Source organism: Bombina bombina, chromosome 2 (assembly GCF_027579735.1).
Source record: "Bombina bombina isolate aBomBom1 chromosome 2, aBomBom1.pri, whole genome shotgun sequence".
Classification (NCBI taxonomy): domain Eukaryota; kingdom Metazoa; phylum Chordata; class Amphibia; order Anura; family Bombinatoridae; genus Bombina; species Bombina bombina.
In genome coordinates, this window is record NC_069500.1 from 1,161,765,949 (window position 1) to 1,161,781,829 (window position 15,881).

A 15,881-nucleotide genomic window follows, 5' to 3' on the forward strand; every position below is an offset into this window, starting at 1 on the left:
CCAACATTTTTAACAATTCAATATTTCTATGAAATGGTTATTCATTAGACCACTTCCTGCATCAATCACTCACAATATTAATTATAGATGGGGCAGCATCCTATAATTTCTCTGATTATTTTAATATGAAACAGCATGTGTCTTTAACATTATATTATATTAAAGCAATTTATACTGCTAATTATTTTGAAATGAATGACATTTATACACCAGCATGTTTTATATTTCTAATAAATTGTGCATGCATGAATCTTGTCTATGGTCCATCTGAAATAAAAATAAGTGTCATTAATCATTTCTTTTTATATATATATATATATATATATATATATATATATATATAAATATATATATATATATATATATATATATATATATTTCAAACATGGGATTATTACAATTTCCATTCAATCTGTTACAGATTTGAATTTATTTTTCATATATATATATATTTAATACAGCAATTACCCCTTTAATATAATATGTCTCGGCTCAATATATATACATATATGGGTTATTTGAATTATTGTAAACACGCACATGAAAAATTTGCATCATTCCTTTTTCAAGAATAATATATTTTTATTTATGCTATACAGGGATTGTAAATGCTAATTCGTCTGTTCTCTGTACATGGAAACTTCACAGGGGACAATTTACACATGGCTGTCAACCAACACTGCTCCTCCCCACAAATCTTATCCTACCTTAAAGAAAATTTCCAGACACTTCGTCTTCACTGCCTGTATGGGGTAGAGAGTGCTCTGAAGTTTGCACTTCCTTATTAAGGAGCAAATGTTTAAGTGTCAGAGGGAAACTTTAATTACAATCTGGTATGGACTTCATTTTCACACCCTAGCTAGAAATGTCTCTTTTGAAATGATCTCTATGAGTGTCCTGTGTAATTGAAAGAAGTGGGGGAGGACTGACTATGGGTTTTAAATCAATCCTTTACATCAGAATTGCTATTCTACAGCACATCTGATAAAATATATGGCCTCATATATACACACATCCTTTTTATATTATTTTCATATATATATATATATATATATATATATATTAGTATATATACATATATGTCATTGACCTGTACCCTGACATTATGATATGGCCTTTCAGAAAAAAATGGTGGGCAACCCGTTGTTGCACTTCGGCACTCAGGAACTGCACCTGTGGTCGAAATTGGGTTCAGAGCGTTCCCACTCCCCACCCGGGAGTATGAAGGCAGGTAGTTCTAGGTCTGTGCCACGCGCAAAAAGGTGTGGAAGGGAGTGCTGGAAGTTCCAGGACAAACAGTGTGAGAAGTGGGCAAATTTCTCCTTTCGTCACATCTGTAAGTTCTGTAGAGGCCCAAACCCTGGAATCGAATGCGCAAAGAGAAAAGATAATGGGAGTGACAAAGGAATGCCTAGAGGCGGAGTTGGAGGCAAGGGCTCCATTATCCCATGGCTAGCACGCTACCCTGATAGGGAAGTGGTGGGGGTGCTGCGGGAGGGGCTGACAATAGGTTTCAGGATACCGGTGCAACATTTAGTTCAAGGGTCAACAATGCATCGTAACCTTAAGTCGGCTTATGAATTTCCGGAGGTGGTGTGGGAGAAGATTCGAAAGGAAGTTTCATTGGGGCGGGTAGTTGGCCCATTTCTGCAGCAAACATTCTCGGATATGGTGGTTCCCCCCTGGGAGTGGTTCCCAAAAAGGAGACCGGGAAGTTCAGGCTTATTGACCACCTTTCATACCCAAGAGGGGCTTTGGTAAACGATGCGATAGATCCAGCAATGAGCTTGGTACTCTATCAATCGTTTGACGAAGCAGTAGAGTTATTTAAGGCTGCAGGAAGGGGGGCAAAGCTGGCGAAGCTGGATATAGAATCCACTTTCAGATTGCTCCCATTGCACCCTTCTGCTTTCAAGCTTATGGGTTTGAAATTTGATGGGGGGTATTATGTGGACAGATGTCTGCCTATTGGCTGTTCCTTATCCTGCGCTTTATTTGAGTGTTTTAGCTCCTGTCTGCACTGGGTGGTTCTGGAGTCAGCAGGAGTGGGGTGGATAGCCCATTACCTGGATGACTTCCTGCTGATAGGCCGAGCAGGGTCGGGAGAATGTGATCAGTTAATGAGGGTTATGCGGTTGGTGACAGCGGACTTACATTTCTGGGGATCGAGATTGACACCGTGGCAGAGGAATGTCAGCTCCCTCAGAACAAAGTGGTCAAGCTATTGGCTGTGGTCAGGACAGTGGCAGGATCCGCTAGCATTTCCCTTAAACAGTTGCAGTCCTTATTGGGCATGCTGAACTTTGCGGGTAGGGCGATTGCTATGGGGCGAGTGTTCAATAGGAAGTTAGAGGAGCAGCTGAAAGGTCAGAGGGTGAGCCCTAGCATATTAAGGGTTACTACAGAGATGAGAGATGATCTCAAGGTCTGGGAGTCATTTTTGTCTCATTTTGGCGACGTGACCCGATGTCGAACCAGTCGTTGCATCTGTTCACAGATAATTACAAAAACTATACAGATATGTTAGATGTTGACAACACAATGTACAGAATGACTAGAATAGAGCACAATACTCCCCTCTTAAGTGACCGCTGCCTTCTAACAGTCTCTCCCAACAGGACTGTGAGTAGAATATGGATCAAATATATAGAGGCGCTGGTCTTGAATCTCGTATATATTAACATGCACACTGAAGAAAGAAACTTGACTTGTGATTTGCAGGAGTTAACAACAAAATAATGTGCAGTATACTCACTCCGAAAATTTCAGAGTTCAGCTTCTTCATAAGGATCTCTATCATGATTTTCCCATAATGTGCTTTAATATCTGTAGACAATGGAAATTGCACTGCAGGTAATTGTATCTTTAAATGGATATAAAGTGCAATATACTCACTCCGAGTAATTCGGAATCCGGCTCCTCAAAAGTAGTAGGTAACTTTAGAATACTTCCAAGAAAGGCAGCAAAATACTTGTTATAAAAAACAAATATTTATTAAAACATATAAAAAAGGCTCTTTTTGGTTTGGCTCCCAAAACCAAAAAGAGCCTTTTTATATGTTTTAATAAATATTTGTTTGTTATAACAAGTATTTTGCTGCCTTTCTTGGAAGTATTCTAAAGTTACCTACAACTTTTGAGGAGCCGGATTCCGAATTACTCGGAGTGAGTATATTGCACTTTATATCCATTTAAAGATACAATTACCTGCAGTGCAATTTCCATTGTCTACAGATATTAAAGCACATTATGGGAAAATCAGGATAGAGATCCTTATGAAGAAGCTGAACTCTGAAATTTTCGGAGTGAGTATACTGCACATTATTTTGTTGTTAACGCCTGCAAATCACAAGTCAAGTTTCTTTCTTCAGTGTGCACGTTAATATATACGAGATTCAAGACCAGCGCCTCTATATATTTGATCCATAATCTGTTCACAGATGCAGCGGGCAGCTTCGGGTATGGAGCATACCTGGAGGGCGAATGAAGTGCGGGAGCATGGCCCGAACTGTGGGTGACCAATGGTCTGACTAAAAATGTGAAGCTGCTGGAATTATTTCTGATAGTAGTGGCAGTGGAATTATGGGGGCAGAAGCTCACAAACAGGGAGGTGGTGTTTTGGTCCGACAACATGAGCGTGGTGTATGCCTTTAACAGGTTGTCGGCGGCGTCACCAGTGGTAGTCAGGTACCTCAGGCACCTGGTCCTGCGCTGCTTACAGCTTAATGTTGTGTTCACAGCACGCCATGTACCAGGGATACATAATGGCCTGGCAGATGCTCTGTCTAGATTCAAGTGGGAGGAGTTTAGGAGGTTGGCTCCAAAGGGGGCTGCCCACGGTTTAACTTTCCACTGTTTCTCTGGCAGCTGGCAACATGTGGGCGTCAATCATTCCGTTAGTAAAGGCTTTCCTTGGCTCCTGAGACCTGGACAGTGTATGAAGCTCATTGGAAGGCTTGGGAGGCATTCTGCTTGGAAAAGGGCTATGGGCTCCAACACACTTCTCAGGTAAAAGTATTAGAGTGGCTGGTGTGCTTGAAGCAGAAGGGGGTTTCCAGACCCGCTGCACAAAGCCGCATGTCGGCAGTGGTGTTCTTTTAAAGACAATTTTGTCTACACAATATCGTACACTACCATAGAAAGAATACAACTGACAGGTGTCATTACTAAGTTAATAAAAATTTAGACACATAGTGTCATACTATTAAAAGCTGTAATTTAGTAACGTTGTAATACTACTGCAGTCAAAACTGAGTGACAGAAAAAACAAGTCTGTTTTTCACAGGCTCAAGCAGCAGCTATCACTATTTACCATAGCTTTTAAAAGAAAGGTTAACAGCTGCACCTGTGTAACCGAACTTATCTCTTGATGCAATATTATGTGCACAATCATACTGAACCTAATTAATATCAATCAGATTTGCTAAGTTAACGCAATAATCAAGTGGTGGTGATACAATATAGAGACTGCCACAGAGGTAATCCTCCAGACCTCCCAGTCTCCACAGATATTCTATTGCAAGTGCACACATTGGTATTAGCTCACTGTATACTGGCTATATAACTGGACATTGATGTTCACAATGCCTTAAAGCCTATTTATTTATAAAAACCATCAAGTTTAAGTATAATAGGTATACCATATATAAATACCCATTTGGGAAAATCTCTAGGACTGGCCAGATATTAGGCCACACAGTCCTTAGATAGATAAATATACAGATACACCTATAATATAAACTCGGTCTTAAAACTGGTTTACCAAGTATTCTATATCAGTGATATCAAACAAGCTAAGTATCATATAATCAACAGAGAGTGTGTTTTTAACTCTCTCCAGGGTAGCATACACACACTATTTATGCTGTCTTTTTTATAGATAAAACTAATAAAGGTTATATTTTAATTTGATGACACAAATTCTTTTTCAACCACAAGTTCCAGTAATCTACCGAATTATTTACTACAATCCATTGTTCACAGTGCAACATAAGCATTTCTTTAAGACTATCAGGTTTACTTAGCCTGTATAGTCTATTCCTGTTAACATTCTCTGTGGTGTTTGATAACTTTCTGGACGCCATGGTACGTATCAGTAAGCAATACATAGGATTCCCACAGAATGATGGTGATTGGAGGCGCCTGAAGTGGGAATTCTTTGATATTGCTCAATTGCCCAATGTCTTGGGAGCCATAGATTGTACCCACATTGCACTGCGTGCTCCAATTGATGACTTGCCCTTCAGAAATCGCAAACATTTTCATAGCCTCAACGTGCAGTATGTTTGTGACGCACAGATGAGGATTATGCACGTGTGTGCGAATTTTGGAGGAGCTTGTCATGATGCCCGCATCCTCGCGGGCATCATGACAAGTATCGGCTCAATCGTGAACAGCTCATTGGCCTTTACGATCTTCTTAAACCTCATTTGGAGCCACGTATAAGAATAAGGACTGCTGTTCCCGCCATGAGTAAGATGCTAAGTTGTCTATACGTCCTGGCCTCCGGGAGTTTTCAAACCGGAGAAATGTACATGCATGGCCTGTCTCAAGGTACATTCTCTGTGGTGTTTGATAACTTTCTGGACGCCATGGTACGTATCAGTAAGCAATACATAGGATTCCCACAGAATGATGGTGATTGGAGGCGCCTGAAGCGGGAATTCTTTGATATTGCTCAATTGCCCAATGTCTTGGGAGCCATAGATTGTACCCACATTGCGCTGCGTGCTCCAATTGATGACTTGCCCTTCAGAAATCGCAAACATTTTCATAGCCTCAACGTGCAGTATGTTTGTGACGCACAGATGAGGATTATGCACGTGTGTGCGAATTTTGGAGGAGCTTGTCATGATGCCCGCATCCTCGCTCAGTCGTCCCTGTGGAGACCGTTTGAGGAAAGACAAATGCCCCCTGGTTATCTCATTGGTGAGTATTTGTGCACAACATGGTTAATTAGTTTGACAATTGCCACTGTAGTTTTAAAATGTTAGCGTAATGTTCAGCTATAGGATGCAATTTAACCATGTTTTTTTATTTCCGCAAATGTCTAGTTTTAGTTCAATGCAGATATGTAGCATGTCTTACCTTAAATGCTCAGATAGAGAATGCAATGTAACCATTTAGTTGGCATTTTACACAAGGTCTGGTTTTGGAGAAATACGCATATGTAGCATGTCTTAGCTGAAATGGGAAGATATTAGCTAATGCAATTTAACCATGTCATTGTCTCTTTCCGCTAATGTCTAATTTTAGTTCAATGCAGATATGTAGCATGTCTTACCTTAAATGCTCAGATAGAGAATGCAATGTAACCATTTAGTTGCCATTTTACACAAGATCTGGTTTAGGAGAAATACGCATATGTAGCATGTCTTAGCTGAAATGGGAAGATATTAGCTAATGCAATTTAACCATGTCATTGTCTCTTTCCGCTAATGTCTCATTTTAGTTCAATGCAGATATGTAGCATGTCTTACCTTAAATGCTCAGATAGAGAATGCAATGTAACCATTTAGTTGCCATTTTACACAAGGTCTGGTTTAGGAGAAATACGCATATGTAGCATGTCTTAGCTGAAATGGGAAGATATTAGCTAATGCAATTTAACCATGTCATTGTCTCTTTCCGCTAATGTCTCATTTTAGTTCAATGCAGATATGTAGCATGTCTTACCTTAAATGCTCAGATAGAGAATGCAATGTAACCATTTAGTTGCCATTTCACACAAGGTCTAGTTTTGGAGAAATACGCATATGTAGCATGTCTTAGCTGAAATGGGAAGATAGAGAATAATATTGAACTAGATTATTCTTTTAAAAAATAAACATTTGTTAGTGGATTATCGTGTACAAAAACTTTTATTGGACTCCAAATACTATATTGAGGATTCATTTTGAATTATGTTCTGTTCATAATTTATAGGTGATTCTGGGTACATGAGCCGGCCTTGGCTTATTACTCCCTTGCGTAGCCCGACTGATGTGTCTGAGAAGCGCTACAATAGGGCTCATAAGAGAACCAGCGTGGTGGTTGAACGAATGTTCGGGCTCCTGAAGATGAGGTTCAGGTGCCTGGACAGGTCAGGAGGAGCCCTCCAGTACAACCCAAAGAAGGTGGCTAAGATCGTTATAGCCTGTAGTGTCCTGCATAATATTGCACAGCGGGCTGGGATGCTGCAGGGCGTCCCGGCGCACCAAAACCTCCTCAGAGATGAGGAGGATGATCCTGTTCTAAAGGGGCCATTCCGGGATGAGGGGCTCAATGTCAGAACAGACGTCATCAACCGCCACTTTAGACGGTAAATAATAGAAGTTAGACTGGAGTATTGTCAATAGATGTGAACTCTAGGGAAATGACAAGTAGAGAATTGTGCAAACATGTTAGGATTGTTCATCAAATGCTATAAATGTGTTTCATTTATTAATATAGGTGATGCTCTGGTCATTGGGTCCTGTAGCGAGTCTTTGCCACCTGGTTTTTAAAGAGGACATCAGCTGGTAAGTATAAATGTATGGACTGTTGCTGGCATGAATTGTACACAAATACATCATATGGCATACATTTTTTAAACTAGTATTTAGTTTACACATTACTTAAAATTTAAATACTCAGAAAGGGATCCTCTAGCATAACTATCCTCTAGCATGACTATGGTTCAATGTCACACATTAGAGGTTCGTTCTGCTCAATATGACTCATCTTCACACTTTATAGAACATAACACAAGATGCTACACACGCTTAGTAAGCTAGTGACAGAAATTGAGTAAGAAATGAGGGGTGGGAGAGGGGTACAGAACTGATTCACACACTTGTAGTAGTAATTTTAATAAACAATTTTATGCCATTAGGGAGATGACTTCATGTAAAGACTGAAAGGGAAGAATTCGAAGAATGACAGTGAAGAATTCCCAGACTGACATTGGAAAAAGACAAGATTGAAATTGAAGAATACCAATGGGATCATGTCTGGCATTATCTTTCAAATCTGCTGACCTTGAAAACCATACAAAGACATGTTCACATGGTAAGTGCCAACTATTTGATAGAATAAGGCTGTGGAGGCATCCTATTGGAGACACATAGATTATTTTCTAATTTTTAGATGGTATTTCACAGTCCTCTATTTTTGAAATGATGAATAAGACACCTATTGAAGATCAACTGTTTACCCCTGAATTGACTTTCAAAGACCATGCATTATCCAGGTTGGTTTACCAATGCATGCTAGATAAGAATCACAGCAAGAATGACGAATATTAGTAGCTTACATACATTAGTCATACTTTGTTCCTAATTAGATATTTAGGGATCACAATCAGACACTTAGATTATTTTCTAATTTTTAGATGGTATTTCACAGTCCTCTATTTTTGAAATGATGAATAAGACACCTATTGAAGATCAACTGTTTACCCCTGAATTGACTTTCAAAGACCATGCATTATCCAGGTTGGTTTACCAATGCATAATAGTTAAGAATCACAGCAAGAATGTCGAATATTAGTAGCTTACATACATTAGTCAAACTTTGTTCCTAATTAGATATTTAGGGATCACAATCAGACACTTAGATTATTTTCTAATTTTTAGATGGTATTTCACAGTCCTCTATTTTTGAAATGATGAATAAGACACCTATTGAAGATCAACTGTTTACCCCTGAATTGACTTTCAAAGACCATGCATTATCCAGGTTGGTTTACCAATGCATGCTAGTTAAGAATCACAGCAAGAATGTCGAATATTAGTAGCTTACATACATTAGTCATACTTTGTTCCTAATTAGATATTTAGGGATCACAATCAGACACTTAGATAATTTTCTAATTTTTAGATGGTATTTCACAGTCCTCTATTTTTGAAATGATGAATAAGACACCTATTGAAGATCAACTGTTTACCGCTGAATTGACATTCAAAGACCATGCATTATCCAGGTTGGTTTACCAATGCATGCTAGTTAAGAATCACAGCAAGAATGTCGAATATTAGTAGCTTACATACATTAGTCATACAAAATGCAGGAATGGACCGCACTCACAGACTGGACTGGGTACACATCCTAAGCCACTGTTAACTCCACAGCCCTGAACACTGACAGACAGCTGCAAAATTCCCAGCAACCCAGGCAGTTAACCCCCGAGCAACCTGGGTGTCAGGTCTGCAGGGGAGCATTACAATCACTAACACAAAACACAAAAAACCCAGCACTCACTAGCAAATTCACAGCAATGTTTAAAAGCAAAACTGGGGGAAGTCAGTTACATTTGGCGCCAAAGGATCAAGCCTAGGACCACGACAAGGTCTCCCCCTTCCTGGGACCCTAACCAGCACCCACACAATGCATACTTCCAAACAAACCTACTGGGAACTGATCCTTTGGCGCCAAATGTAACTGACTTCCCCCAGTTTTGCTTTTAAACATTGCTGTGAATCTGCTAGTGAGTGCTGGGTTTTTTGTGTTTTGTGTTAGTGATTGTAATGCTCCCCTGCGGACCTGACACCCAGGTTGCTCGGGGGTTAACTGCCTGGGTTGCTGGGAACTTTGCAGCTGTCTGTCAGTGTTCAGGGCTGTGGAGTTAACAGTGGCTTAGGATGTGTACCCAGTCCAGTCTGTGAGTGCGGTCCATTCCTGTGTTTTGTATTTACATAGGGGAGGTAACAAAAGCCTGTGTCACCCTGGGAGGTTCCCAGTAGGTTTGTTTGGAAGTATGCATTGTGTGGGTGCTGGTTAGGGTCCCAGGAAGGGGGAGACCTTGTCGTGGTCCTGGGCTTGATCCTTTGGCGCCAAATGTAACTGACTTCCCCCAGTTTTGCTTTTAAACATTGCTGTGAATCTGCTAGTGAGTGCTGGGTTTTTTGTGTTAGTGATTGTAATGCTCCCCTGCAGACCTGACACCCAGGTTGCTCGGGGGTTAACTGCCTGGGTTGCTGGGAACTTTGCAGCTGTCTGTCAGTGTTCAGGGCTGTGGAGTTAACAGTGGCTTAGGATGTGTACCCAGTCCAGTCTGTGAGTGCGGTCAATTCCTGTGTTTTGTATTTACATAGGGGAGGTTACAAAAGCCTGTGTCACCCTGGGAGGTTCCCAGTAGGTTTGTTTGGAAGTATGCATTGTGTGGGTGCTGGTTAGGGTCCCAGGAAGGGGGAGACCTTGTTGTGGTCCTGGGCTTGATCCTTTGGCGCCAAATGTAACTGACTTCCCCCAGTTTTGTTTTTAAACATTGCTGTGAATCTGCTAGTGAGTGCTGGGTTTTTTGTGTTTTGTGTTAGTGATTGTAATGCTCCCCTGCGGACCTTACACCCAAGTTGCTCGGGGGTTAACTGCCTGGGTTGCTGGGAACTTTGCAGCTGTCTGTCAGTGTTCAGGGCTGTGGAGTTAACAGTGGCTTAGGATGTGTACCCAGTCCAGTCTGTGAGTGCGGTCCATTCCTGTGTTTTGTATTTACATAGGGGAGGTTACAAAAGCTTGTGTCACCCTGGGAGGTTCCCAGTAGGTTTGTTTGGAAGTATGCATTGTGTGGGTGCTGGTTAGGGTCCCAGGAAGGGGGAGACCTTGTTGTGGTCCTGGGCTTGATCCTTTGGCACCAAATGTAACTGACTTCCCCCAGTTTTGCTTTTAAACATTGCTGTGAATCTGTTAGTGAGTGCTGGGTTTTTTATGTTTTGTATACATTAGTCATACTTTGTTCATAATTAGATATTTAGGGATCACAATCAGAAAAAGGAATACATATTATAGTTGATATAGAGGTATTTGAATGGACATGAAATATTACATTTATGTTCAGCATACATATATATTTATTATTGAAATGTGAAATTCTGATATTTAAATTTACTTTTTATTACATCATATAATGGCATATGGTTTGTTTGGTTTTTAATCAAAAAATATAATTCATAAATATCTTGATAAAATTATGCACAAAGTTAGAGCATAGACACAAGATGATTGTAAATGTATTTTATGAATATTTTACAACGTGTGTATTAACTTTGTAAAATTTTGTTTTGTAATTTCAGATTGTCATCTGATGACTTCCAGGAATATTTTTTTGTTTTTGTTTTTGTTAAAAAAACTTTTTTTTTTTTTTTTAAATGGTAATAATCAACATTTTATTATTAAATACCCTCTTTTGAACAGATTATAATAAATATCCATATAATCTGTCAATAAAAAACAATTTGACTCCCATGACTGGTAGTTGTCTATTTGACAAGCACATGCATAAGATCAAATTATGCATTAATTTTAGAAAATCCACTGATTCAGAGAATATTAAATTAAACTATCTTTGTTAAATTAATTGGGGAGTGAGATTCATCAATGCTTTTCTTTTGAAAATCTTAGATGTTAAAATAATTTCGGATATGTAGTCAGAATTTGACATAAATATTTTAGTTTCACTTTTAAGAAGGGGAAGTGGTTCACTTACATTAAAGTGACAGTGTTGTTGAATGTAAAAATAATTTTATAAGATCTTGTATCTTCCTTAGGTATCTAAAAACATTATTTTATTAAATTTATAAATTAAAAAATGGTAGGTCATTTAACTTCATATTTTGCACAAGCTAGTTATTGGATGCCATGTTAATAGATTTTATTTTCTAGTGGAGTCATTTAAAGGGACATTTAACTATACTAATTAATATTATGTAGTTTTTAAAATCTTACCTCTTGGGTTAGACATCACATATCTATATATAATTTTCATTCCCCTTTAGTTTCTTTCGACAATGTTAAATCAACATTCCGAATGTTTTGGTCCTTAAAGGGACATTCACAAAGTATATAGTGTATTGAATTTTAAAAAATCATAAAAGAATTTAAACATATTTAGAAAGTACTATAGAATTACATTCAGTCTTTAAATATACTTAGAAAAAGATACATCAATGCACATATCTTAGTCAATTACATAAGGCATCTATGTGCAACCAACAATCAGCCTCAAAATAGCCTATGTAGATATGTATTTAATCCAAGAATATATATAATTACAATCTAATGATTGAATAACAAAACATATTAAGTTGTTCAAATATTATAATCTTATCCAATAAGCATAAATAACATATAGCTTAATGTCCCTCTAAGCTGAAGACTGCGAAATACATCCATTACAATATATATTTCAGTCAGTGTGTAAAACAATCCAGAAGTTAATCTAAATATGCTTTAATCATATGTTATATTAATTTTGCAAAAGGAAGGTGCCTAGGTTTATGATTTTTAAAGCATTATTGTGAAATGTCTCCTTAAAGGGACATGAACTAAAAATATACTTAAAGGGAGACAGTTAAAAAATTAATGATTTATACATTCAGAACGAGTATTCTATTTTAAGCAACTTTATAAATTGTGTCATATTATCAATGTTCCTCGTGATGTTGCTATCATTACTTTAAAAATAAGGCATTACATTGATAATTTATTTGCTTCAGTACTCTGGACAGATTTTTTTTATTTTTGGTGGATTAATTTATCCAACAATCATCAAGGACAACCCAGCTTTTTCGCCAAAATTGTCCGTAATCTAAAATATCATTATTGATTTGCAAAGAAAGATAACAAGATAATTCTTAACATTTGAGAATCGGATTAAATTATAAAGTTGCTTAACATTTCATGCTCAATCTGAATCACGAACGCTACATTTGTTTGGACAGTGTCCCTTTAAGAGATTTAAAGAGTGTATTTACTTCTCTTCTTATCTTGACATACTTTGCTTGAAAAGCATATCGAGATAGGCTCAGTAGATGAAGATTGGTGGATGCACAGAGATGCCTTATGTGATTGGCTCAACCATGTGCATTTAAATTTCTTATGTTGTGGCTAAATAAATACAAAGATAAATTGAGTTACATTTTAAAGTCTAAACAATTTTCAATCTCTACAGATCATTTGATACAATTTTTTGTTTGTAATGTCTATTTAAAAATAAAGACGCCATTGCACAATAACATATATGAGCAGTTCAGACAAATACAAGCTTGAGGTTTATTTACTAATAACAAACAAACCTGTAGTTTAACATCTGTAAACAGATTATCCAAGTTACTGACATTATAACCTGAATTTGAACATTCAGAAATGTTGCGTGGGAAACAGATCTTGAAACACCAGATTTGCATCTTTAAACATTAGAGTCTAATGTCACACAATAGCACACAATCAATGTGCATTATAAATACATTTAAGAGAGCAATGTCAATACTTCACAATAAGTCAACAAATTGATTTATGAACAATAAAGACATACAATATTAAATGTGTATTTGTATTAAAGAAACAGACCGTTATGAAACCGAAAAATGTCAACAACATTTAATAATCTGACAGTATTAGATTTTAAAGAGAATTTAAACATTAATATTTAACGGATCACGGATATTAAATCTGCGTCACACATATCCGCATGACAGGCCCATGAGTTACAAATACTTCTACATGAAAAATGAAGTAACAGCACCACCAGGAGGTATGTGTATGAAAGTTGCTAAGATATGAAACATTAAGGAACGGCCAATCAGAGTTCATCACACAAACACAACTTGAGTCAGGATGGTCTCACAGACATTCTAACAATATTTCAAACTTTTATCCAATCAGATGTACAGATAACTTGTCCCATGGTGCATCTCATGTTTACTTCACCATATAAAAGTCCATTACACGTTGCCATCTTTGTCAGTTCTCTAATGCCTGCTGGTATATTCTATCTACAAACATCTTGGCAGGCATGAAACCTCCCAGGTTTACCAAGCAGGAGAGCGCTGCACTGGTCCACGTCGTCCAGGACTTTTATCCCCAGCTGATTGGGAACAAGAGGAGGTCGACAGATGCGCCTGTTAAGAAGGCCCTCTGGGAGTCTATCACCAATGCGGTTAAATTGGTGTGTGGCGTCCAGAGGACCCAGGATCAGATCATGAGGAGATTCGGAGATATGAGGTTGCGCTTGACAAAAAAAGTCAACCTCATAAGGGAGTGGGTACAAGCCCGTAAAAGAGGGGGCAAAAGAGAGGCCCCGCGGAAACTCTACCTACTCCCTTATGAGGTGACTTTATGCGAGCTCCTCACTCTCCGGGTCCCCAAAAGATTCAGATCCTCACCATCCTCGGCCTCCTCTTGTTCCCTCCCAGCTGCTGGATCGGAAAGTCCTGACCCGGGGGCCACGGCAGCTGCTTCTCCGTCCGGTGGCCTGGGAGGAGCTGATAGAGAATCTGAACCAGGTAACTATCCAACTTCATATAATATCTTAATATTTGATTATATTTTTAAAAAATGTGTATATAGTCAGATACTAAACCTATACAGATCTCACAACATACACTACATATGATGTTTAGATATATGATTTTAGATTAGTGACACATGAAATAGGAATGATGTTTCTTGCGCTCTACAGAATATGCGTCACAGAGCGAAAATGGAATTGCGCATACACGTTAACATGGGTTTGCTGTAAGTGGCATTGCTTTATACATGTTGGTCAAATGACGGATGCGTAATTCCGCTTGGAATCATTGCGCAATGATCGCGAAAATGGAATTGCGCATACACGTTAACATGGGTTTGCTGTAAGTGGCATTGCTTTATACATGTTGGTCAAATGACGGATGCGTAATTCCGCTTGGAATCATTGCGCAATGATCACGAAAATGGAATTGCGCATACACGTTAACATGGGTTTGCTGTAAGTGGCATTGCTTTATACATGTTGGTCAAATGACGGATGCGTAATTCCGCTTGGAATCATTGCGCAATGATCGCGAAAATGGAATTGCGCATACACGTTAACATGGGTTTGCTGTAAGTGGCATTGCTTTATACATGTTGGTCAAATGACGGATGCGTAATTCCGCTTGGAATCATTGCGCAATGATCGAGAAAATGGAATTGCGCATACACGTTAACATGGGTTTGCTGTAAGTGGCATTGCTTTATACATGTTGGTCAAATGACGGATGCGTAATTCCGCTTGGAATCATTGCGCAATGATCGCGAAAATGGAATTGCGCATACACGTTAACATGGGTTTGCTGTAAGTGGCATTGCTTTACACATGTTGGTCAAAATGAAATGTGAATTATTATATATGTGAAGAATACAGTATTCTTATTTTCAATATTATACATAATAATAAAAAAAAACAGAATCAAAATAAATAATAACATATGCCCATCAATGATGAGAATGAAATAACAAAAAAAATAATTAAAGCAAAAGTAAACAACACAACTGATTGAAAATAAGAGTACAGTATATATTTATCATGAATTTAATTGAGGAAACAATTAACTCATGGGACTACCAAAAGATTATTAGTTTTTAATTGATTTGCTAATAATGTAAAGATTTTAAACATGGCATGATTTGTATTAATGATATCCAATCCTCATTTAATATATTACAGATCTGGATGTTGGTGCTGGATCCTCAAGCCAGGGCCAGTATGGTATGTCTCATTTTAATTGACATTTGTCTTAGAAACATGGACAGAACATTACATACTAAATCCACATTGTTCAATATTTATATGTATCTGCAAAATGGATTATTAAAATATTTACAAATAAGAATAACAAAATAAACACTATAGGATTACATTGTAAGACTACTCTGAATTTTTATCGAATTTAAGATATCCCATCTATTCTGGATGTCTTAATATTAATGTAAGATACTTTGAATGTCCAATTTATATTCTTCCCTTGTGTATTGCTTAATCTTATTTGTATACATTTTTAAAAAATTCACACACTTTTGCATATGTTTTGAATTTAAAAATATAGATTCCATTTTTGAAATTGATCACGTCATTTAAGGGACATGCCAACTAAATTTTACATTGAATGTTTTTTAAACGTGATTTTA